Here is a 26,208-nt window from a genome sequence, read left to right as displayed (position 1 = left end):
CAGAGCAGAGAACCCTGGACAGCGTCCTCTGCTCCTTGAAGGCATCAAAGGAGCCAGTGGACGACGCCCAGAGGATCGGAAACAAGCCTCACACTCACAGGAGTCTCCATTGGCCAACCTCCTCTCCCTGGTTGCGTAGATGGCCTTTTTAGCCAGGGCAAGCAGGAAGTTGACCAGGAGGTCCCGTGACTTTGTGGGGCCATGGATAGGGAGTGCATAGAGAAGGAGGTGAGGGGAAAAGTGCAGCCAGAAATGCAACAATATATTGGTGAGGAGCCGATATAGGGGTTGCAACCTGTAGCACTCTAAGTAGATGTGCGCCAGGGTCTCCCTCACGCCACAGAAGGGGTAGGTGTCTGGGGCAGGGGTAAACCGCGCCAAATACACGCCCGTGCTCATGGCCCCACGAAGGAGCCGCCAACTGATATCCCCGGCGGGCCTCGGGACGAGGGTAGAGTATAGGCTGGCTCACCGGGGCTCCTCACTCTCCAGAGGTGGCAGGAGGTCCCTTTATTTGATAAGTGTAGCAGGGTGGTTACCCTGCTCCTGCCCCAAAGGGCTTAAAACAGCCCTGGGGGAAGGTTGTGGCTGGGAGCTGCTAAGATGGGCTGATCAGGAAGTGGCTGTAGCTGGGCCATGCCTCAATCAGGCCACAGCTGGCCTGTATAAAGAGACTGGGAGCCAGGAGCTTAAGAGTCTCCCTCTGCCTGTAGAGGGAGAATGGCCTCGCAGCAGGGAGCTAGAGATAGGGTACCTGAGTGGAGCAGAGCTGGGGAAAGGCAGAGGACCTGGGGAGCTCTAGCCTGGAAAGCCCCAGGCTGCGGCCTAGCACAAGGCAACAGGTACTGGGGGTTGCAGAGGGCTGCCCAGGGGTAGGCCAAGGCAGCAGGTCCAAACCCAACCTTGCCAGTGATGAGTAGGCTGATACTGTAGTCTGCCCCAGGGCGTGGGGCTAGACAATGACTGGCAGTAGCCATACACTGAGGTGAGGTGGGCTTAGTGGGTGGGGGTTCCCCTGGGAAGGAGAGACCCTGAGAGAGAGAGGATTAGTGCTAGGGAGCAGCATCCCAGGTACAAGGGCACCAAGTTCGGGAGGGACACAGGACAGGTGGATCATCGGCCTGCAGAGGGCGCTGCGGAGCTGGAACAAGCTAATTCCTGGAAGTCACCAGCAGGAGGCACCACAGGGGTGAGTCCGTACATCTATAATGAGATTACAAATTTGGCTCATAAAGGTAATAGTGTTGACATAATATACTTAAACTTCTATAAGGCATTTGGCTTCGTGTTGTGCAACATTTTGATTAAAAAACTAGAATGATATAAAATTAACATGCTACGCATTAAATGGATACAAAACTGTCCAACTGACAGGTTTCAAAATGTAACTGTAAATGGGGAATTGTCATCGAGCAGGTGTGTTTCCATTGGGGTGCTACAGGAATCAGTTCTTGACCCTCTGCTATTTAATATCTTTACCAATGACCTGGGGAAAAACCATCACTGATAAAAGTTTGCAAATGGTACAAAAAATGGGGGAGTGGTAAATAATGAAGAAGGCAGGCCACTGGTTCAAGCGATCTGGATCCCGTGGTAAACTGGGCATAAGCAAACGATATGCATTTTAATATGGGAAAATGTAAATGTGTACATCTAATAATGTAAGCTAAACTTATAAGATGGGGGACTCTGTCCTGGGAAGCAGTGACTCTGAAAAAGATGTGGGGGTCGTGGTGGAAAAATCACAGTATTGCCAACTTCAGTTCACCCTCCACTCACCCAATCAGCACAGAACCCACCCTCAATACAGCCTCCTCACCTCATCAGCCCGCATCCTCCTCACTTCAGTCCCCCTGCAGCCCTCAGCCTCACCTCTGCTCCTTAGGGTTCTTCACCCTCCTTAGGCTGGGAGTGGGGGAGGGCGGGGATGCAGGGTGACTGGCAGGATTTCTAAGTGAAATTAAACCCAGCTTTTAGAACTCTCAAATATCAGAATTTTTTATTTTAGTTGATTCAATTGCTTATTTAAGGTTTGGCCCTTCCCCCTCCCCTTCTTTATATCTCAGATGAAGTTTCTTTTCCCTGCTGAGGTGTAGCCACCGCTGTCTCTCCCCCCACCCGTTGCTAGCTTGATAACTTTGTTTATCTGATATGTAAATGTATTCTCATCCTCTTTCAAAGTACTTTGGAAGCAACCGCCCAGCGGAGAAATCATATTCCTTTGTTTAGGGTAGGGTAACTCTTGTTTCACTGGAAACACATTTGAAGAATGTTCTGCGGATGAAAAAAAAATCCTGACATTTGAGAGTTCTATCATGAGTGAGGTTTAATTTTACTCAGAATCACAACTCTCACATTCAATTCACAAGAGTTGGCATCAAGTATCAGGGGTAGCCATGTTAGTCTGCATCCACAAAAGCAACGAGGAGTCCGGTGGCACCTTAAAGACTAACAAATTTATTTAGACATAAGCTTGGGTATAAGTCCATGCATCTGAAGAAGTGGGGTTTTTTACCCATGAAACCTTATGTCCAAATAAATTTGTTAGTCTTTAAGATGCCACCGGACTCCTTGAGAGTTGGCATGTCTGTAATCAGCTAACATGAGCTCTCAATGTGACACTTTGGCCAAAAAAGCTAATGTGATCCCGCAGTGAGTAAACAGAGGAATTCAAGTAGGAGCTGAGAGGTTATTTTGCCGCTATATTTAGCACTGGTGCAAACCCTGCTGGACTACTGTGTCCAGTTCTAGTGCCCACAATTCAAGAAGGATGTTGATAAATTGGAGTGGGTTCAGAGAAGAGTCATGTGAATGGTTAAAGGATTAGAAAACATGCCTTATAGTGACAAAGAGAAGGTTAAGGGTGACTTGATTACAGTCTATAAGTACCTACATGGTACTTTAATAATGGACTCTTCAATGTAGCAAGAAAAGATATAACATGATCCAATGACTGGAAGTGGAAGTTAGACAAATTCAGCTTGGAAATGAAGTGTCTGAAGTTCTGCCAAAGGGAAATCTCCTGGCAATCTAGCACAAGAGGGGAAATTCACAGGTCTGGGAAATCCTGACTGATTTCTCATTTAAGTATAGCTAGAAGCATTTTTGCTAAAATACTGGCAACAAGAATGGAGCCTGTAATCAAACAATTGATCTATGAAGGTCAGGCAAGCCATATTACCAGAATTCAATCTTCAAATAGTCTATCGTGGTGACTGAATTGCATTCATTTGGCATGGTCAAAGAAACAGGAACTTGCCTTGTTATCTCTGGATTCAGAAAAGGCCTTTGACAGGGTTGAGTGGCTAGTTTTAATTAGCTGTCTTGAACATTATGGGCAGCCCCAGTTTTAAGATACAAATGTATGCTTGGACTTAACCCAAAGAAGTAGTATTCTGGATAATGGCTCCCTAACTAAGGCATCAGTTCATCAAGACTCTTATGCATATCCTCAGTATATAATGTAATTAACATAATAAGCTAGAAAGGTATATTAGAGAGCCTTTGATAACCAAAAGAAAAAAAAATGCTACGCAATAATAATGAACACCAGCAGAGCCATTGCCTGCAACCTGATGGAAACTCAATGTGAATTATTATTTAGAGTCTCTTGTCTCCCTGCAAATCTGTGGTCTAGGGAATTTGGAACTGGTAATTTTGTATTACCCAAAAATACATCAATATTAGCAGAAAAGTATAAATCTTACCAAAACTATTACTGGAATGAGAACTATTACGTTCTCCCAACAGAGGGTAAACTTGGGAATAGATGATATCAAAACAGTGAATGCAAAAGCACAAAAGCTTGTTAAAATATCATTCCTAGTAGGGAAACATCTAACAGTTAGAGTTTGGAAATCTGAGCTGCAACATTCTGTGGGGGAAAAGACTACCACCCAGTTGATTTTGGGTCAGGCAAGCCGAGGCACCTTTATTGTGATAACAAGAGATACAAGTATGCATACAGGGAGAGACAGCGGGTTCCCACGCAAGGGTATGTTGCTCTGTTCCTTACAAATTTTACCAAGCTTATAAAGGTTAAAACTGCAAAACGTCATATTGATTACACAAGTTATTTGCCTTTTTTGGTAATTAATATTGCAAATCAGCAGGTTATTTTTTCCAGTAACAGTCCAGTATGGGGTATTTCCAGTTATTGTTAATTTATACTGACTGTTCTATGACACCCTTGATTGCAATTACATATTGCAAAAGCCATTACCATATAGAATACTTGCAAATAGCAAGCTATCTTAACAAAATATCATGCGCTTGGGCAGTGTGTGAGCTGATTATCTTTGTGACCCTTCCTCTGCCCTTTGATTTACCTTACAGCAAGCAAAACTTACTATATTTGAATTATAACTGAGCTGGCCCCCTTTATAGGGACCCCTTGTCCCCTCCCAGTTCCTCTTTGTCAGTTTCCATACCCCGTTTCTTCATATCTAGTTTTCTTCACACCCTGTGTCTCTATAATGCCTGATAAACAAGTTTTCTTTTGAGCAGTTAGAATCTTAGCTTTTATTTTTGCATTGGTTAGCTAAAGCCTGAGGCCTACATACATGGGCCTGTAAAAATAATTGCAAAGCTTGTTTAATTGAGAAACCATACCATAAACAGGGGCGGGGGGAGTTATATTTTCTTATCAATTCTCTCCTTTTGATGCCTTTTATGGCATCAAACTTTTAAACCTTTTGTCTGGTTATTAAGTTTTTTGAACTTCGTGTTTAAGTTAAAACTTCAAAATAAGAAGGGTTGTTATTATTTCTATAAATTGGCGACATTAGGGCTATTGGTTGTTGATGAGGTGTGAGGGGTGGATAATATTGGGCAGAGGCATACGTTTTTATAGCAATAGGAACAAAAGACAACTAGATAACAATAATCTGCCTCCCCAACAGACCCCACACAAGATACTTACTACCCTGGGATGGCTGGAGGACCTTTGTAATTTGGCAGAGGACATCTGTTTTCTCACAGAGAGTAGTGAGTCTATGGGCAGTCTGAAAAAGCATTAAGCTTGATCTGATACATGTTTTTTCGAGGATATAGGACATGTTTTTGCAATTGGGAGATTTGCTTGGACTTTTGGTAAAGAGACAGTAAAACGAATGAAAGCAGTCTGGCACTATAGATGTCCAATTAAAGGGAATCTGGAATTGTAAGGAGACTGATTATATGATATTATCTGTGGGCCAATATGTAGCATGGGACCCTGAGGCCGTGACTAGATTAAAAAGCCACATTATGCAAAGTGGAGGAATTAACAGAGACACAGCTATCATTGGCCTGAATGAGGGTTTAGTTGGCGAGAGTCGTTAAGCGCCAGTACCCTCCCAACATACATGTTGATGCACAGTGACAATTTCTCCGGGCTTGAGTTTTTCGCATGCATTGGAGCTGGGAGAGGTTCTAAAGGCCAATATGTCCACACGTTTACCCTGTCCATTCCAGAGGTCGGGCGTCATTGCTGGGGCACTGACCAGGAAGAGGTTAGGGCCTTGGGGGGGAGTTATTTCCCACACATCTCGGTGGATCACCCAGTCCCACAAACAACCAGCCCAAGGGCCAGGGAGGATGCGGTAAGTGGGGGCCCACACTCCCTTCACAGGACCATAGGCCTGGAAAAAGCACTGTGAGCGAACACACCTCTACCCCGAAAATTTCCAAGTATACCTCCATGGCCACAAATTGGGCGGTATGCCGTCAGCATTTGCAAGGGCAGTGGGCCAAGTTTGGTGTTTAAGATCTTCCTGGGTGGAGGCCAACACCACATTAAGGTAATCCTGTACCTCCGAGCAGGCATGGTCCCACTGCAATGCCTTTTCTGCCATTGCAGTCTGCTGGATCATTTGCTTGAGCATGGTATGGGTGATGACACTGAGAGTAGAAACCACATGCAGCTCACCCGCTCCTGCCTGTACCTCGGTCACTTGTGCCCCCGAAATCAAGACCTCTGCTTGCTCCAATTGTCCTAGTCTACCCTCATGCTGCTGGGCCTTATAAACGTTCCAAGCGGAAGCAGCACTATTGGCCCCTAGCCACAGGGTGTCGGTTATACTCCTAGTTTTCCTGGAGTGACTCCATTCCTGTTGCTGCAGCAGCCTTATGGCTGCCCCTTGGGAACAATTAGGGTAAATAGCAGCAATTTGGAAATGAGTTAACAGAAGGGTGAACCTAATAGTTCCAAAGTGGCATTTAAGATAGTCCATTTAAATTTCGTTAAGGCTGATTTTCCTGCGGGCTCATACCACAGCTGCTGATCATATACGTGAATGCCCTTCTTAGATATGGAGATATTAGCAGTGTGACTAGGAGTATACTGAATTAAGGTGCAGGTTATATTTTCGGTAAGTGGAAGTTCCTCTTCTTCAATGGTGGAGGAACAAACTCTCTGCGTGTATACAGTAATTCTGGTTACCCGGGTGACTAGGAAACAGGAAGAACCCTGCATATCATGAGCGGAGCAGAGACCCAGGACTAACATAGAATGTACATTATCTTGCCAGTTATTGATAAGATAGATAGTGTTGCGGGGATGCGAAATATTGTGGTTAGGTTGTAAAGTTATGTTAACAAAGGAAATATATACTCCGGGCCGGCTTTAGGAAGTGCGGGGCCCAATTCGAACACTTTTGGCGGGGCCCTGGCAGGGATGACTTAAAAAGAAAAAAAGTGTAAAAAAAAAGCCTTCCATTTCTTCCATGTATTATTTACTTTCCATAACTATATAAATAATAAAATTGTATATCATGTACATTGCATCATATATGCTGTTGATTGGTTATTAATGACTGCCGTTTCACATGTGTGGGTCCCCGCCACTCCCTGGGAGTGTGTACATGTGTGGGTCCCCGTGCTTCCTGCCCCTCATTGAAGCAGATGTGCAGGTTACTGGCCTGGAACTGCAGGCAAGCATGACATGGGGCTGGTTCGAGACAGGGCAGGGGCTGAACTGGAGGTAGGGTCTGGCTGCAGATAGGGCAAGGGGTGTGGGGCTGGCTGGAGACAGGGGAGTGTGGGGCGGGCTGGCTTCACGCAGGCACAGGGGGGTGCAGCAGGGGCTGGCAGGGCTGGAGACAGGAGTATGGGACTGGCTGGCTTCAGGCAGGGGGGTGCAGCAGGGGTTGGCTGGAGATAGGGCAGGGCGGGCAGTGCAGGGCTGGTGCAGGCAGGGGTGTGTGGCAAGGGTTGGCTGGAGACAAGGCAGGGGGTTTGGTAGGGGCTGGCTGTGGGCAGGGGGTGCAGAGCTGGCTGCAGGCAACGGGGGGCGGGGCTGGTGCGGGCAGGGCAGGGGGTGGAGCAGAGGCAGCTGGAGCCCTGGCCCTTTAAATAGCCCCTAAGCTCCCCGCTATCCCACGGCTCTGGGGGCTATTTAAAAGACCCGGGGCTCCCCTGCTTCTACCCAACCCCGAACCTTTTAAATAGCCGTGGGAGCCCTGGGGAATGCATGGGGGCGGCGCGGCTCCGGCGGCTATTTAAAGGACCAGGGTGGCAGAGGCAGCCGGAGCCCTGGCCCTTTAAAGAGCCCCCAGGGCCCCCCACTACCCCAGGGCTCTGGGGGATATTTAAAGGGCCCGGAGCTCCAGCTGGGGGAACAGGGCTTCCCGTGCTCCAGCCGGAGCTCCAGCCAGGAGAGCAGGGCTGCGGGGCTTGCGGCACTCCGGCCAGAGCTCCAGCCGGGGCTGCGGAGCTTGTTGTGCTCTGGCCAGAGCTCCAGCCGGGGCCGCGGGGCTTGTCGTGCTCCGGCCGGAGCTCCAGCCAGGAGAGCAGGGCCGTGGGGCTTGCGGCGCTCCGGTCAGAACTCCAGCTGAGACAGCGGGGCTGTGGGGCAGCCGCGCTTCCGCCAGCGCTTTGATCAGGGGAGCGGGGCCATAGAAGACCCCAGAGCAGACCACAGCTGGGGTAAGTAAAAAAAATTTAAAAGGCGCCTAAAGCGCAGGGCCCTCTTAGGCGCGGGGCCTGATTCCCAGGAATAGGGCGAATCGGCCTAAAGCCGGCCCTACTGTTCCAGATGTTTCCCATTCCACCACCCATTCATAAAGGAGATTTTGAAATGAGAAAAATAACCTAGAAGCACAATAGGAAAACAAATTTCCTGAGGAGGATGGTCTGGGCCACCGCAAAATAGTCGAGGATTTACCTTTTGTAAAGTCGAACTGAGGGCGTGGTTTGCTACGGGTCTTGTTTGGAGTGTTAGCCTGGGGTGCAGTGGGGCACTGAGAGTGGATGGGGAAGGGGTGGCCCGAGGAGGGGGAGAGTTTACATGGGAAGGGTTAGGTTTAACTAACAATTCAGGGATGGTTTGACATGGCCAAGGTACTTGACCCTGCCTACAGACACCTGATCGGGGAATAAAACCCAAAATCCACTCTGTCCCGCACGACCAAGAGTCGTAACCACAAGTCCCTCCTTGCCACCACATTATGTACCATCTTTTATACCACAGCCAATTTTTTACATCCTCAATGGTAAGAGGTTTCTTTTTTTCTGCCCCCGATACTGTCCGGACAGTTCTTTTGTTGCATGGGGCCGAGAATGTTCTTACTTTTCGTGGGGGAAGGTTTAAGCCCTCCTTGGACCATGTTTTAGATGTTAGCCATGTTTTTGTAGCAAAGGCAGTAGGATCAGGTCTTTTGTGATAAAAGTTCAGAAGAATCCAAAGAGTCAGGCAATAAGCCAAAGGATAAATTTTAGCCGCTGTTGCCCCATGTCCATTCGCGTTATCACAAGTCTTTGAGGGACCCTTGGAAGAGTTGCGTGACCCATTTTTCTTACTTTAACCCTTGGAGGGGCCATTGCAATAGCAGGGTGGCAGAGTTCACAACCTGGATTCTCTTATGTTGTTTTTCGTTTTCTTAGGTTATACTTGGGCTTTTGTTCAGGTGTGTCCGGTAGTATGGAGGGCTGGGGAGGTGCTCCGGTCGTTTGGGCTTGATCTGTCGGGAAGAAAGGGACACTGGCAGGGTCCAAAGGTGGTGAGACCTTTTTGCAGTGAGAAGCGTGGACCCAACTGGGAAGTCCCCAGCACTTCACCACAGTATGAGTAGTGAGCAACACTTGGCATGGACCCTTCCACCTGGGTTCCAGGGATGACTTGCGCTGGAAAACTTTACAGCAGACCCAATCTCCAGGCTGCAACGGATGGCATGCTGTCTCCGCAGGATCCGGTAGAGCATTTTGAACCTGTGAGTGAACAAATCTGACATGACAAATTAGTTCCCTACAATATGTTAGTACTGTATCATCATTTAACTGCAAGTCTACTTGCCCGGAGAGCAGAGGTGGGGAAACAGGCATTCTCATGGGCCGTCGGGGAGGGCTGGAGCATATAAAGAGAAAAGGGAGCCAAAGACCCGGAAAGGGCCGCCTGCCTGGCAGCAGCATCTGCCAGGGCATTTCCTCACGTAACGTCATTGCAGGGTTTTTGATGGGCCGCACGTTTAACAACAGCAATAGCAGAGGGCAGTTGAAGAGCAGATAATAGAGCGTTGACATATGGGCCATTACTGATGGGTGTTCCGCTAGAGGTAAGGAAACCCCTATATTTCCATAGCTGTCCATAACCATGCACTACCCCAAAAGCATATCTGGAGTCTGTATAAATAGTAACAGAAGTTTTGGCCACCAAATGACAGGCTCTAGTAAGGGCAACTAACTCTGCAACTTGGGTGGATTTAGCTGCTGGAAGAGAGTGGGCTTCCACGGTGCCATGTAGATCACACACAGCATAGCCTGTTACAAGCTGGACAGTTGAGTTTCTAAGGCAGGAGCCATCAACAAAGAGAATTAAATCAGGGTTCTGTAGGGGAACATCCAGCAAGTCAGGTCTAGGGGCAGAAAGCACAGCAGTCACAAGGAGGCAGTTATGTGGCTCGCCATCACTGGTTCACCTGTCACAGACACTAACCCTACAATCCAGCATACTGCGCTTTGGCTGTTTACAGAACTGTCAATATACCAGTATGCCATAAGCTGAAAGACATAGACCCATCCATCACCCTGTGGCCCAGAAGTCCCTTAAGGTAATCTGAATAGGTACTTGAAATCCATAAACTGCCTCCAGAGTGTGACCTTGGGGACACTGTGTCTGACTTGAAAGATTCTTATCTGCAACTGCCATTGAAACCAATGGGATTTAGTTAGTATCTGTCTATATGAGGCCATTATTTCTATATAGCACTCCTGCCAGTGGTCAATGGAAGCAAAGGGTCCAGTAGGATCTGTTTCTCCAGGCAAGAACAAGATTGTGGGAATATTTCAATTCATTTAGCTGCATCCATCGGCTCCAATCCATTTTCACCACTCAGGACTGAATTCTATTCTCTGACCCACACAGCTAGCAACCCGCAGTAGGATCTGAGGATGAATTTACTCTGAATATCTGTTGTATCAACCAAGCAAGTACTAACAACTTCAACAGGATTTATTTTTACAGTGGAAACCTCTGTACTAAGCTGCTGCTGCACGCTCTGTAACTCTCAATGAGCTGTCTCTGATCGTGTTTCATCTGCCATATTCCCAAAATCACAAGTTACAATCAGACTCCTCAGGGAAGCAATATACTGCATTATAGTGTCCCCTGGTTTCTGCTCACGCTGGCAAAATCTGTAGTGATTAGCTACTACATTCACTTTTGGCACAAAAAAGTTCTTTAATGCAGTGAGTGCAGTCTCATATTTATCATCTGCAAGGGGAAAAGTGTAAAATATACGCTGCCTTTCTGCTCCAAGGCAGTGGATTAGCAGAGCATGCTTTCTTTCTTCAGATTGCAAGCAGGTAAGTCTTGAACATATGGATCCAGGCAGTAAAAGCAATTGGAGGTTCACCTGGGCTTTACAGAAAGGGTGCAGGTGGGTTCAGAGGCAGAAGATCCATCTTCGTTGCCAAAATGTTGTATCAACCAGGCAATGTACTAACAACTTCAACAGGACTTTATTTTTACAGTGGAAACCTCTGCACCAAGCTGCTGCTGCACCCTCTGTAACTCTCAATGAGCTGGTCTCTGATCATCTCAATATTTTAACCCCTTTTGAAGAAAGAAAGGGAAAACCACTTGCACAAACACTGCCTAAGAATCAGATTTTCCAAAGCACCTAAATCTTAGGAGCCCATATACCACTGAAAGACATTGGGGCTTGTGTTCTGAGTCACTTTTAAGCCAATGGGACTATGACAATTGATACCAGCTGAGGAGCTTCCCCTTAAGATTTTTTGAAAACCCCACTCTCTATGAACAACAAGTACATCCAAGGTCACAATGTTTTTTAAATCTTTAACTGATCGGATGAGTTTTGTCAGAGATACAAATGTTCATGTTTCAGGACAGGTCAGTCTCCAACTAATGGGAGGTCAGGAGGAAACTTTCCTTGCGGGCAGATTATCCAATCACTCCCTTTTGTAGGGCTTCTTGAAATTTCCCCTGAAGCATCTCACACTGGCAACTGTCAAAGACAGGATACTGGGTTAGGTACACCACAGCTCTGATCCTATCTAGCAAATCCTAGGTAGGGGCGCTGGAGCAATTTGTATAGTGAGGGTGCTGAGAGCCATTGAACCAAACTGTAAATGCTATATATGATGGAAACCACTTCGAGCCAGAGGGTGCGGAAGCAACCCCAGCACCCCTAGGTCCCTGAACAGTCAGACCTTTCCACAGCAGAACCCCTAAACAGCATTGGTGATGGAGTGTCCTGATAGATTAGTATTACTGGGATGATGTTTGTTACTAACACCTAGTCAACTGGAAGCTATTAGCAGACGTTCAGCAGTTCAGCAGCTCAGTGTGATAGTCCTTAGCTACTGATGGGTAAAATCAGATGAGTAATGCGAAACACAACATTATGCTGGAGATTTCAGGATCCACAGGCAGAACCAGAAGCATGGAAAGGTTATTAGAGAGAAGGAGCCAGAAGCCACCACTGGAGCCAAGAGGAGAGCTGGAGAGGCAGCATACCTGGCCCTACATGGAGAGGAGAAGGGAAGAGGTCTTGCATTGCATCCAGTATAAGCCCTCATCACCTCCAGCTGACTCAAGTGTAATACTCATACCCGGAGCAATCCCCAAGGTGCCTGTGACTTGGCAGCCCAAGAGTGGCGGTAGTGGGGGAGATAAATGGGAGGACAACAAATGGAGTTTCCCTGTTTCTCTTCCCCACAATAAAAAACTAATAAATAGCCCCATGAGATCCTGGCCCCATTGAAGGCTAAAGCAAGATTCTCATTGACTTCAGTGGGACCAATGTGGTGATGGTTGAGACTTGTGCCCAAGTCTGCCATTGGCAGAGCCATGAGAAACTTTTATAAGGAAGCTTGGATCCAGCTCTCCGAAGCTCATGAACCTTTCAGCAAAGCTGGCTCGTATTCCAGAGAAGCCTGGGCTGACTTCCAAGCCAGCCCCAGGCTCCAAGAACATCTTTGCTTGTCGTGTCTCTGATGACTCTTTCTGCCCAAAGAAGGCTGGATTCTGTTTTAATCTTCCTTTGGAAACACGGAAGTGGTGAGGGAGCTTATTACCAAGAAAACAAAACAAAACCATAGAGGCAGGAGTCTGCTCAGGCTGAGTTGGCGCAGCACTTGGTGTAACAAGTGGGCATTCATTCGTGCTGAATTACAGTGTGATTCTTTTCGAGTTAAATATTTGATCTGCAGGAATATTAAAGGCATCCTGGTTTATTCCTGCCCTGGCACCGAATACCAAAAAGAAAGGAAGAGAGGCATTTGGCCCTCTGCTCACATTCGCAAGGTAGCAGGGCAAATTGCTCTGTGTTTCCCACTTGGCCCTGAGAGTTGAGTATTGCAGCTGTGATCCAACGGTGCAGGCACCCGCCTGGGAGTCAGGAAACCTGGGGTCCATTCCTAGCTCTGCCACTGACCTGCTGTTTGACCTTGGGCAAGTCCCTTCTTCTCTCTCTGTTCCCCCCACCTTTTTTCTCGTTTCTATTTAGATGGTAAACTCTTCGGAGTAGGGTGTCTTTCCTAGTCTATGTATTTACTGTGCCTGGCATAACGGCGCCGCTGATCTCAGTTGGGATTGCTGCATGTAACTGTAATGCCAATAGGAGGTATTTGTGGTGGTCTATCTGTTTGTGGTAAACAAGTGAAGAACAGGAAGAGTTCAGCCTTGCTCAGCAAATTGTCTGGCCATAAGAAAGGCAGCACAAAGGGGTTGAGTTGGGGCTGGAGCCTGTCCCCTGAGTCCTAAAGCACTAATCACAAGCTCCCAGAGATCCGGGACGTAGTAGGCCCAGCTATGGACTCCTATAGCCTCAAGGGGTGAGGAGTGTACACGGTGCTTGCACACAACACATCCAGAGGGTAGCTGGGGCAAGAAGTACGTAAGAACGGCCATCCTGGGTCAGACCAAAGGGCCATCTAGCCCAGTGGCCTGTCTTCCCACAGTGGCTGATGCCAGGTGCCACAGAAGGAATGAACAGAACAGGGCAATTATCAAGTAATCCATCCGCTGTCGTCCAGTCCTAGCTTATGACAGAGGTTTAGGGACACCCAGAGCTTGGAGTTAGAGTCATGAGAGAGTTTTTATCCCTCTGGGACCTTTCTCCCAAAGCACTCTACATGCTGTAGATGCAGAGTGCCACTTTGGGGGTGCAGGCAGGCCCCCAGCAAGTCAGCATACCACCTATTAGACCGGAAGATGAGGCATCCTGGCCAAAGGCCTTAGAGGCAAACGCCTCCTCTGACAAGAAGGGTAATGGGTATGTAACAGGGAGGTTTGCCCCTGGGCTGGAGAGCCTCAGGCTGAAGCCAGCCCTGATTGCAAGATGAGCCCCCCGTGAGAGGAACCAGGCACTTCCAGTACAAAAGGCAGCAGAACAGTGCCAGGGTGAGTGCAGCTGAGACAGTCAGAGCCTGGCAGTAAACTAGGGAAGCTGAGGCTCTAAAGAAGAGAAGCTGAAACCCTCTGGAGTGAGTCCAGCTTAAAGAACTGACACACAACTTTATTTTGCACTTTTGAGTTCTGGTTTGTTTGCTTTTTGACCAACTCTGTTGCTAACCTGGGGGGAACAGAAGAAGGAATAAAAGGATTTAGAGCTTAAAAGTCCACTGGAGACTGAGTTCTTAGAGGGGCCCTGGAGTTAGGGGAAAATAGAGGCAGAGTGGCCCCCAAAAGTAAAAAGGGAGACGAGATACAAGCAGTCAGCTATGCAGGGAACTTGATTTACTGATGCTGAAAGGATGAAAGGGCTACGCCCTGTTGGATTAATTTTGGATGGAATACAGGGGCTCAATGAGTCAAAGGTGTTAACATGACCCCGAAACTATCTAACTTGAAACAGAGTTAACAAGGTTTGGCGCTAGGCATACAGAGACCTCAGCAGGTTTAGCACCTCAGTTCCCTCTAAGCTGCGCAGCCATGGGGGTCTGGACTGGAGAGGAGAGAGGTAGGGACCTATGCAGAGGTGTGGTGGGAAGATGTGCCTCTCCTCCGGTCCCAGGATGCTGTGATGAGAGAGGGTTGGGGAGGGTCCTCATGCACTGCCACAGGCCTGGGGCAGCCTGCACCCCAATCGCCTCATCCACAGCCACACCCCAGAGCCTGCACCTCCAGCCGGAGCTCTCACCCTACCCTCTTCACTCCAAACCTCTGCCCCTGACCTGAGCCCCCTCCCATACCCCCACCCCAGAGCCCACACTCCCAGCCCTGAGCCATCTCCCACAGTCTGAAACTCTTGGTCCCACCCCCCGCCACACATCACCTCCATATTGGTGCACATAACAAAATTCATTCTGCCCAAGGATATAAAAAAATTAGAGGGAACATTGATTGGTGTAACACCGACAGCCCCCCATGGTCAGTGGGCAGATCAAACCTGAGATCTCTGGAGCTTAGCATATAAGCCTCTACCGCATGAGCTAAAAGCCAATTGGCTCTTAACTAGGGGGGTACAGCAGACTCATTTAACTTTCTCTAAGTCAGAGGTGGGCAAACTTTTTGGCCCAAGAGACACATTGGGGTTCTGAAACTGTATGGAAGGCCAGATGTAGTGTATTAAATTGCTCCTGTAGGAACGTGCTACTAATGGTCTGCTACTTCCAACTGCCAGTCCTGGTGCTCATAAGTAACACCTTCCTATGGGGAGCAATTTAATACACTACAGAGAGGCCATATTTTGCCCACCTCTGCTCTCAGTGCCACTAGATGGAACAGAACACCACTCCCAGGAGGTGTGTGGGTTACATTAGCACCAGGCCAAACACACCATTAAAAATCTTTTTAACACTTTATTAAAGATGGGATGGGGAGGGAAAAACACTTCAAGTGTTTGAAATGTAAAGTATTAAATAAAGCCTTCGTTTTAACAACATTCCCTGTTCTCTATGTCTTTACAAATCTCTTTGACAGAGTTTGACAGTCTCTTTGGTGCATCAGAGATGGTGGTAATTGTCCTTTTGAGGGAAAGACAAGTAGTGAGGATGGGCTGAAGCAGTTGCTGTTTTTGTTCCTGTCCAATCCCATTTCCTGGGAGACAAAAGACGACAAACACACAAAAGGGGGGAAAAAATAACAGCAAAGACAGAAAATGCAGCTTCACTCGCTGGTGTCACTTGCAACATCGTGGCTAGAAAAACATAAGCCAGGCAGCTGGTCTGATCAGCCACTCTGAGCCCTGGCAAACTTGTAGCAGCATTGAGCTATTTAGGACATTGCATTTAGCCGCCTTTCTGGTCACAGGCTTATAGCAGTGTTGTGAAACATGGAGTCTTAGCCAACAGCCAAACTTTTCTTAGACAGAAGGAAAATGGGTGGAGATGTTGTCTGGGCACCTCTCTTGGCCTGAACTGCTCAGGACAAATCTCATAACTAGGAAGACAAAGGCCCAACAATGTCACAGTGGATCCCAGGTGATGGTGGGGTTGGCACAGGGTTGCCAACCCTCCAGGATTGGCCTGGAGTCTCCAGGAATTAAAGGTTAATCTTTAATTAAAGATTGTCATGTGATGAAATCTCCAGGAATACATCCAACCATAATTGGCAACCCTAGGGTAGCAGCCATGATGAGGAAGCTTGTGTCTTCCCCTTCTCTTGTCATTCAGCCAGCCAGTGTCATGGTAACCAGCTTTTTCTCCAAAAAGTCTCTTTTTCAGGACCCCAAAAGGGAGGGATAGCCCATCCTCTCATTATTTTGTTCACCAGATAAGCTTAATTTCCAACACATCAATTTTGATTAATTGACTTCCAGTCTCGTGCATCTCGTGTTTACCGGGAATGATCTTAACATAGTCCTTGAGTAACATTAATAGCTGTTTTTGTTTGGACTAATTCAGTCTTCATCTCCCTTTTACCATTTGTTGTCATAGGTTACTGTGGTTGGCAACTCTGCTCCAGCCCAGTACAAGAACCTGTATGGAACAGAATACAGAACCTGTGGTTCTAGCAAGTGAAACCAAAGGCTTGCACTGCTAAGCCACCTCTCTGAAATGGTGGGAAGAGCAGAGAGGGTTCTGCTGGGGGGTTTGCACTGCAGTGGTGGATTAAAGCTGTGTCCCAGACTCACTTATTCCTTGAGATGTAGTGAGACAGGAAGAAGTAAGAGGACGAGACATCCTCCATTTTTCCACTCTCTAGCTTTCCTAGCTATTGCAAGCCAACCTCTTTGAGGAAGGGATATACTGTAATGTGCTGGCAGTAGGTTTGTGTGTTAATCACTGACTTCTGGTGGCTAGTACTAGACCTACTTGGCGCTGTGTCATAGGCCCTATATCACTGACATTAAATGGAGAGTCTCCTTCAGCTCAAAAAGGAGCAGGGAGATCTGATTTCTATCCCTGCCATCTCCAGGAAATTCTGGGCATCCATGGTGAGAAGCATTGTAATGATTATGAATCCTTAGGGGCCACAGAGTTATGAACTGGTTACAAAGTCTTTGAGAATAAGAAAAAACACCAAGATCATCCTTAAGGGAGAAAGAACCAGCTTGATTTCCTTCTTTGGCAAGGTAACTGGTTTGGTGGATAGGGGAAATATGGTGAACATAACATACTGGGACATTAGCAAGGCTTTTGACACAGTCCCACATGACATTCCAATAAGTAAGCTGGAGAAATGCAGGCTCAGCGGAACTACCTTTAAGTGGATACATAATTGGTTAAACAACTGCAAACTAAGAGTAACTATTAATGGAATTATGTCAGATCGGAAGAAGGTCTCAAATGGGGTTCCACAGGGATCTGTTCTGGATCTGGTGTTATTTAACATCTTTATTAATGACCTGGATGTAGGAATAGAGAGCACACTGATGAAATTTGCAGTTGACACAAAGCTATGGGGAGTTGCAAACACTTTGGAGGATAGAGCTAAAATTCTAAGGGACCTTGATAAACTGGAGAACTGGGCTATAGACAACAAAAAGAAATTCAACAAAGATCAATGTAAGAGCTACACTTAGAGAAGAAAAACCAAATACAGAATGGGGAAAACTGGATTGGCAGCAGCACTGCTGAGTAGGATCTGAGAGTTATAGTGGATCACAACCTCAGCCTAAGTCAACAAAGCGATGCTTTTGCAAAAAAAGCAAATGCAATTTTGGGTTGCATTAACAGAGGCATAGCATGCAAGTCACGAGAGGCATAGGCACCAACTCCATGGGTGCTCCAGGGCTAGAGCACCCACACGGAAAAATTAGCAGATGCTCCTCACCCACTGGCAACCAAGCTCCCCCCTCCTCACCTCTTTCTTTCCCCTAGTGCACTGCATCCTTGCTCCTCCCCCTCCCTCCCAGCACTTTCGTGCGCCCACCCCCAGCCACCTAACAGTCTGTTGGCAGGTGGCTTAGACGTTCTGGGAGTAGGGGTGAGAAGCAGGGATTTTGACAGCTCAGGTGAGAGCGGAGAAGAGACAGGGCAGGGGAGGGGACTTGGGGGAAGGGATGGATGGGGGCAGGGCTGGGGTGGGGAAAGGCGGGGTGGGGCAGGGACTTTGGAGAAGCGGTAGAATGGGGGTGGAGCAAGGGTGGTGTAGGGGCAGGAAGAGATGGGGTGGGGCAGGGCAGGGGAGGGGGTGTGGAGCACCCATCAGGCAGAGGAGAAGTAAGCGCCTATGACGGAAGGTGATAGTACTGCTCTACTGGGCACTGGTTAGGCCTCAGCTGGAGTACTGTGTCCAGTTTTGGTTGCCAATGTATAGAAAAGATGTAGAGACACTAGAAAGGATCCAGAGGTGAGCAACAAATGATCAAAGGGATGGAATGCAAGACATCTGAGCAAAGGCTGAAGAAACTGAGTATGTTTAGTTTGTAAAACAGGAGATTAAGGAGGAGACATGATAGCAGTCTTCAAATACTTGAAAAGCTGCCATAAGAAAGATGGAGAAAAGTTGTTCTCTCTTGCCACAGTGGGCACGACAAAAGCCAATGGGTTCAGACTACAGCATAGCAGATTTAGACTAAATCTCAGGAAAAACATCCTATCTGTAAGAACAGTAGGACAATGGCACAAACTGCCTAGGGAAATCATGGAAGCTCCTTCACTGGAGGCTCTCAAAAGAGGCTGGATGGCCATCTGTCTTGGATGGTTTAGACATAACAAATCCTGCATCTTGGCAGGAGGTTAGACTAGCTGTCCCCTGTGGTCCCTTCTAACCCTGGGGTTCTATGATTTTAAGACAATCTGGAGGTTAAGCAGTGGGTCGGGCCTCAGGAAATCTAGGTTCAGTTCCTGGCTCTCCCTGTGTGACCTTAGGCAAGATACTTAATCTCCCAGCTCCCTCAGATCCCTATCAATGAAGAGGGGCTAATGCTCTTGCCCAACTTCCCAGCGATGCTGTACAGCAAAATGCCTTCATCTCCCCAGTGATGGCAGAGATGGGATCAGACAGGCACCTAGACAGACTGGGGAAAGGGATTATTGCCAGCTCTGCTTCTTAGTTCAATAAATTTCCATTTGCAAGTAATGGGGTGTGAGGGGACATGCTACTGTCTGTCAGCGGTGGGTGGAGGGAGCAGTAAATTCTATAATTCCCAGCTCATTGCTGTTAATTGAGATAAATGTGCTTTTCTCTTTCTTATCAAATTACTATGAACGGTGACCAGACTATGCAATACTAATCTGTCCTCGGTGCATATAGAGACCGTATGGGCTTCCTGCTGGCAGAGCAAGTGATTAATGAGAAATCGCTTAATGACGATGCGTTTTTAGCTACAATTATCACTAATGTGTAAACTAATGGGCATCTAAAACCAGTAAAAAGAACAGGAGTACTTGTGGCACCTTAGAGACTAACATTTATTTGAGCATAAGCTCTTATGGGCTACAGCCCACTTCATCGGATGCATAGAATCTATTTCCTTATGACTATCCTTCCACCTCTTGTCAACCATCTGTAATTGACCATCTTGATTACCACTACAAAAGTTTTTTTTCCTGCTGATAACAGGTCATCTTAATTAATTAGCATCTTGGAGCTGGTATGGACTATGCATCTGATGAAGTGGGCTGTAGCCCACGAAAGCTTTTGCTCAAATAAATTTGTTAGTCTCCAAGGTGCCACAAGTATCCCTGTTCTTTTTATGGATACAGATTAACATGGCTGCTACTCTGAAACCTAAAACCAGGAAGTGAATTTCACCCATTTGTTCCATATAAACTCCCCCACCCCCTGTTTACCAATTTCTGTTCCACCTTGGAAGGAATTAATATTGGAGCTGAGCTTTTTTTTAAAGTGCATTGATGCCTGATCCAAACCCCATAGAAGAGTTCCCTTGAGTCCACTGGGCTTTTGACCTGGACAAGATTAATACACAGAATAAAAGAAAGCCACAGGGCTTAACTCTCCATTCCACAGCATCTCGTGTCATCATCTACCCTAGTGTGAGGAAGTGTAAATGTTGCCAAATCAGGATCAAAAGCGTTTGGCACTTAGCACTGGTTTGAACCACTTCAGTAGACTCAAGGCAATGAGGACTCAGGACCTCAATGTTTTCCCCACCAATATTCCTTCTTGACCTTCTAAGCTTGCAAGCACGCATTAAATATAACAGCATCTCACTTAACTCGCTTGGCATTTATACTGCCTCCTGCATGCGTCCCTTGCGTGTAATGCTAACCCCGCTCCTCGCCAGTAAGCCATCTTTGGAAGCAGAACAGCATTCATGAGGAGGAAAAACAAAACTCAGCCAACAACAGCCTCGCTGGTAATTGCATGCTGAGATGTTCACTTGCCCCTTCATGTGTACCTCGGGGCTTCTGTTACTCCGATTATGAAGCCTCAGCCATGAAAAGCACTTCAATTTTCTACTGTAAAACCCAACAGAAACCTCACATCTATTAAATGTGGGTCCAGCACTGTACTGCTAAGAGAACTGGGCATTTTGATCAATACAGTTTGTGTTGTAAATAAGCTAGGCAGAATTCAATTCTTATTTTTTTGTATAATTTCAATGGATATTATTTATATTTAAGCATTTTATTTTTATTTTTATGCATTTTCCCAGTTGCACAAAACTATGGCTCATAAGCATTTTTCAATTTTTATCAATTTAAATTTTCAGCATTGCAGGGACTTAGGGGAGTGGGACAATAATTATATAGTGATAATAGATGCTGAGATATCAAAAGTTAAAGCTTTATAACCACTAAGACACAAATTGTCATGATGTCAAAATATACAATGTATACATCCTTCAGTTGAACCCTAATGAGTTTTAAAGTGGCATTTTTCTTACTCTGCCTACCTGTAAATTTCAATTATTATTGATGGAAAGATTTTTTCATTAGTTTGTGTGTTTGGTGATAGCGACGCTTACCAATACTTACAATACAAATCTAATCCTGCCAAGCCTTGTTATAATTAACTGGCTGGTGTGTGTGAGAAAGAGAGACAGAGACTGCCCTCTATTGGTTAGAATCAGAACTGCTCAGCTGTGTGTCAAGGCCCTATATGGCTAACAGGGATTCTCCTTTAGCTCAAGGCATAGAGGACCGGTGTTTGTAGAGCAAAATGATGGAATTTTTCCCCCCACCTGCAAAGTCCCAAGTGGCTGTTGTGGCAACACAGGGGTGACCTATAAAGCCTCTCAGAGGGCACAGACTATTATAGGATGTTCTTGGGCTATAGTGCCTGGCCCTTCATGTTTGCACCAGGGGCAAGAGAAGGGGGCAAATATCTCCCCTCCCTAACCCTTCTCACCTAGGCAGGGGCCAGACCCTGGCAGCCTTAACCCTCTACAGAGCACAAGGCTAGGGGGCTAGCACAACTACTGGCACTAGCCTCTCCAAAACGGATGGCCCCGGGCACCTCCAGGGCATCCTTGCATTTCCAGCCAGCATGGGGAGCTTTAAAATGCAGGCTGGGCTCAACAGGGGAGCCTGACCACAGAGCTTGATTAAGGGCAGGGCTTTCCCTCACCATGGTGGTCACCTCCCCTCTCCGGACAGTCTCACCCACTTGTGTGGCTGTGTAGTCCCCTCCCCACAGCTGGCATTCGTTCTTTGCCAGGGTGTTCTCTGTTGGGAGGCAGTGAAAACACTGCAGTAAGTGGGAGGGGTGGAGGGGTTATTCTTTGAAAGCGAAAATAATTTACCAGCAGGTTTCTTAGGGTTTATTTCCCCTGGTGGATCGCCCCGGAAGATCCCTCAGGGTTGCATGGTTTGAGTGATGTTAGGAGTAAAGAGCCCTCTCCCAGCTCTGAATCAGAACATGGCCAGAACTTTCCCCATGTGCCTCTGCTGTATGGGTGTTACACCTGCTTTTGGCCATCTCCTTTTCTGACATTCCCAGGAGTGCAGCCCGCGTTACCTCTGCAGAAAAATACAACTGTGCATTAAAATGTTTAAATGGCCCCTCACTTCCTCTGGCCTCCAGGAAATATCTCCTGAAAACTACCCAGAATGCTGTGAGCCTGGACACAGTGACTTGTACCCTGGGTGCTCACCCACCCAGCAACGCAGTACAATGGGGTGGTGGACACATGTCCCCTTAGTTGATGTGACTGGTGCAGTGTGGACACACCCTGTCGGCCTAGTCACAGCAGTGTGACTGGACTGACGGATGCAACATTTGTGTTTAGAGAAGACCTCAGAAGTGCCTTGTTAGCAGCAAGCCTCCCAAAGGAAAAGCCCCACTGGGGTTGCTGTGTTGTTCCAGTGATAGAATAAACCTGGCAAGTATCCCGCCACTGTCCATAGCATCCTGGACTCTCTACATTATCTGACAGGAAGATAGACGAGCATTACTAGGCTCCTGCCAAGCGAACAGGAGTGCACGAAAGGAAGATGTACAGTAAGTGCTGGGGCTGCCTTAACTCTCTAGCGCTCAGTGTCTCATCTTGGATACAGAATGTTTCTAGCTAAAGAGAGTTGTGCGAGGAGGGTATAAAATTGGATCTGATGAGAAGCTTTTATGTACTTAAAAAACCCTCAATGCTCTGCTGAGTTCCAGAGTTTCTCAGTTCCTCTCATCCTGGAGGCCAAGCGCTCACCGGTCAGAGGGTAATTAGGAATTAAAACACAGCTCCCCTCATTAGTGGGACAAATATGGGGACTTCATTGCCAGGCTGACTGAGTTATGACCGGTTTAAGACAACAGCTGCTGCTTGGCAGGAAGGTTGAGTAGAGGAGAATGTCCACCTGTTGTGATTGGCCAAACTTTTCAACCCTTGGTGCCTAATGTTAGGGCCCTGAACCAAACCCCATACACATCAATGGGATTTGCAGGTCTTCAGCACTTTTCAGTAGCAGGCCACTTCCACTTAGGTACCTAACTGGGAAATTAAGAGCCTAAATTTATGCTGATCTGGTTTTTCACATCCCCTCGCTCGCTGGTCCAGTCCCACCATGCTTGTTTTCCATCCCCTTTCTCAAATGACGGGGCCTCATCCACTTACATTTGCAGAAGCTGGCCCACCTGGCAGAATCTGGCCCCATGTTGGCACATCACACTGTTAGAGAACTGTTCCTGACACCATTACATTTTCCTTTGTTTAATCTGGTCCCGTTGCTCCTATTTATAAGCCCTGGGACCACCCAGAACAACTCCTCCCCATCCTTGCAGTGCACATCCCTAAAATACTTACAGAAGGTCAGATTCTATGTTTAGCTCCAGCTTTTTTGATGCTGCCCATCACCGTGGTTTCTGAGCTCCGTCCTTCCCTCCCTTGATTCTATCTGGCTTTGAGTGGGATTCACAAAGGAATTTAGGTGCCTAGCTCCCGTTAATTTCATTGGGCATTGGGTGCCTAAATACCTTTGTGAAGCCCATCCTTGGAGCCTGATTTTACAAGGTACTGAGTAGCTCCCTGTGATGGGGTATATAGGCCATCTTGGCTCTGAAAGAGTTACCTGGATGGGGCACCTGGCTGCACCTTGAAGGTGGGCCAGGCCCAGCTAAAGGTAAGCCCACCTGGGGGAGGAGCTGGCTGGTTCCTATAAAGTGGGGAAGCCCAGAGTAGAAGGGGGAAGGGTCTCTGCAGTCTCTCTCTGGGACTAGAGCATTACAGATAAAGTCATTCTACTTTATGCCCAGTCTAAAACATTGACATTTTGTGTAGAAAGCCTCCAGCTTTGTCCATCCACGCGGCGTAGTGTCCGTGTTTTGCAGCCGTACAACGGTATGGGAAGGATACAGCTTGAATAAATCCTGAACTTGGTTGTCATATGTGATAAATGAGAGGCAGGGAAGCTCCCTTTTGTGGACACCCAGCCAGCCAGAATCCCTCTCGGTAGCTGTTCTCTACTTGCTTACGTGTAAAGGGTTAAAAAGTCTGACTGTGATGCATAGGTAAAGGGAAGTGAGTGAGCACCTGACCAAAAGAGCCAATGGGAAGGCTAGAACTTTTTAAAATTGGGAAAAACCTTTCCCTTTGTCTGTCTGTTATTGTTCTCCGGAGAGAGGGGACACATAGCAGCAAATCATCAGATCATACTTAGAACTACATATTTGAACCCCAGATATGTAAGTAAATCAGGGAACATCTAGAAAGAGGTGATTAGGGTTATTTCTTTTATTTCTTATTGGCTTGTGGACTCCTATGTGCTAACCCTCAATGCTTTTGTTTTGCTTGTAACCTTTAAGCTGGATCCCAAGAAAACAATTCTTGATGCTTAATTATTATATTTGCTCTTTTTAATTCTAGCAATAGCCTAACTTACAGATGTATTTTCCTTCTTTTTGTTTTTAATAAAATTTAAACAGATGGGGTGGGGGTTGTGTCCTAAAAGGTTTGTGCATATGTTTAATTAGCTGGTGGCAACAGCTGATTTCCTTTTGTTTTCTTTCTCAGCTCTTCCCCAGAAGTGGGGGTGAAAGGGCTTGAGGGTACCCCACAGGAAGGAATTCCCAAGTGCTCCTTCCTGGGTTCTCAAAAGGGGGGTGGGGAGGTTGCACTTGGGTGGTGGCAGCATCTACCCATCCGAGATCAAAAAGAAGCTGTACCCTGGGAGTTTAATTTCAGCCTGGAGTGGCCAGTATTAATTTTTAGAATCCTTGCGGGCCCCCACCCTCTGTACTCAAAGTGCCAGAGTGGGGAAATCAGCCTTGACAGCACACTAAGATGATGTTGATTCCATATCCATTGTAAACAGCCCATGGCAGATGTTGTGATGCCAATCTGGTGGAGAACCATCCGTGTGAGAATTGGAGGAGCTGGTAAGTATAAAATCCAGATAGCAAAAGCTGGAAACTGATTCGACGGTTTCATTGTTCAAAGAGATTAGAGTCGCAGGTGAAGCCTGCCTCTCCAAGTCCAACCTGTACCTCATTGTGGTGGAGGAGTGTAACATCTAAAGTAGGAGATTGCTCATTGGAGTTATGCCATCACTGACAAAGGCTTGTCTGAAATATCGCCTTGGGCATTATGCGAGGTGGACAGATCCAGCGTGAACCCTGAAAACGATGGCTAATACAGGCGGCAAAGATGAAGGGTAGCAGCAGCACCTAGTTACCAGAGGCAAAGAAAATTACTGAGAGAGACTCAACAGCGCAGGTGACATAGCATGAAGCCAGTACTGATAGATCAGGAAATGCGTCATGTTACTGCACTTCCATCTCATTCCAGAGGGACAAGGTATTTCCTGGGATAATCGTTCGCTCTAGTTTTTTTGGACCATGAATAACCTCGAGCACATGCTTAACTTTAAACACGGGACTAGTCCCACTGAAGTCAGCGGGTCTATCCACATGCTTAAAATTAAGCACTTTTCATGAGAGAGAGAGAAAGGAGGGTCAGGGCAAAACTGGGAGGCAAGATCAAACCAGTATCTTAGATGCCTATATACAAATGAGAGAAGTATGGGTAATAAGCAGGAAGAACTGGAAGTGCTAACAAATAAATACAACTATGACATTGTTGGCATCACTGAAACTTGGTGGGATAATACACATGATTGGAATGTTGGTGTGGATGGGTATAGTTTGCTCAGGAAGATAAGACCAGAGAAAAAGGGAGGAGTGTTGCCTTACATATATTAAAAATGTACAACACTTGACGTTGAAGTGGAGATGGAATAGGGAGAAGGACAGTGTTGAGAGTCTATGTTAGGATAAAAGGGGTTAAAAAAACCAAGGGGATGTCGGCAGTCGAGTCTACTCAGGGCCACCTAACCAGGTGATGAGGCTTTTTTAAAACATAACAAAATCATCCAAAGCCCAAGATTGGTGGTGATGGGGACTTCAACTATCGCAGATATAGTTGGGACAAATAACACGCGGGGGCACAGACTATCCAGATAAGTTTCCTGAGCTGGCATTGCCTAGACAACTTTTTATTTCAGAAGGTTGAGAAAAGCTAAGCTAGGCGGGGAAGCTGTCTCTAAGACTTGATTTAACAAATAGGGAGGAATCTGTTAGAAGTGGAAAGTAGAAGAATGCTGGGTGAAAGTGATCATGAAAGGTCATTGAGTTGCAATTCTAAGGAAGGAGGTAGAAGGGAGTACAAGCAAATAGAGAACATGTGATTTCAGGATGGCGGATTTGGTAAGCTCAGAGCATGGCTATAGGTTAATGGTTCGAATGGTATCAATGATCATGAGAGAAAATCAATTGAAGGAGAGTTGGCAGTTTTTCTCAAAGGGACACTATAAGGCCAAAAGCAAGCTATCCAATGGTAGGATATGATAGAAAATGTGGCAAGATCACCTTGGCTTAACACACGAGACTGCATGACCTACAAATAAAAGCGAGTCATATAAAAAATGGAAACGAGGTCAGAATTACTAACGATGATATAAGGGCAAATTAACACGAGAATCGGCAAA

Source organism: Chelonoidis abingdonii, chromosome 2 (assembly GCF_003597395.2).
Source record: "Chelonoidis abingdonii isolate Lonesome George chromosome 2, CheloAbing_2.0, whole genome shotgun sequence".
NCBI lineage: Eukaryota > Metazoa > Chordata > Testudines > Testudinidae > Chelonoidis > Chelonoidis abingdonii.
This window is presented reverse-complemented; position numbering follows the sequence as displayed.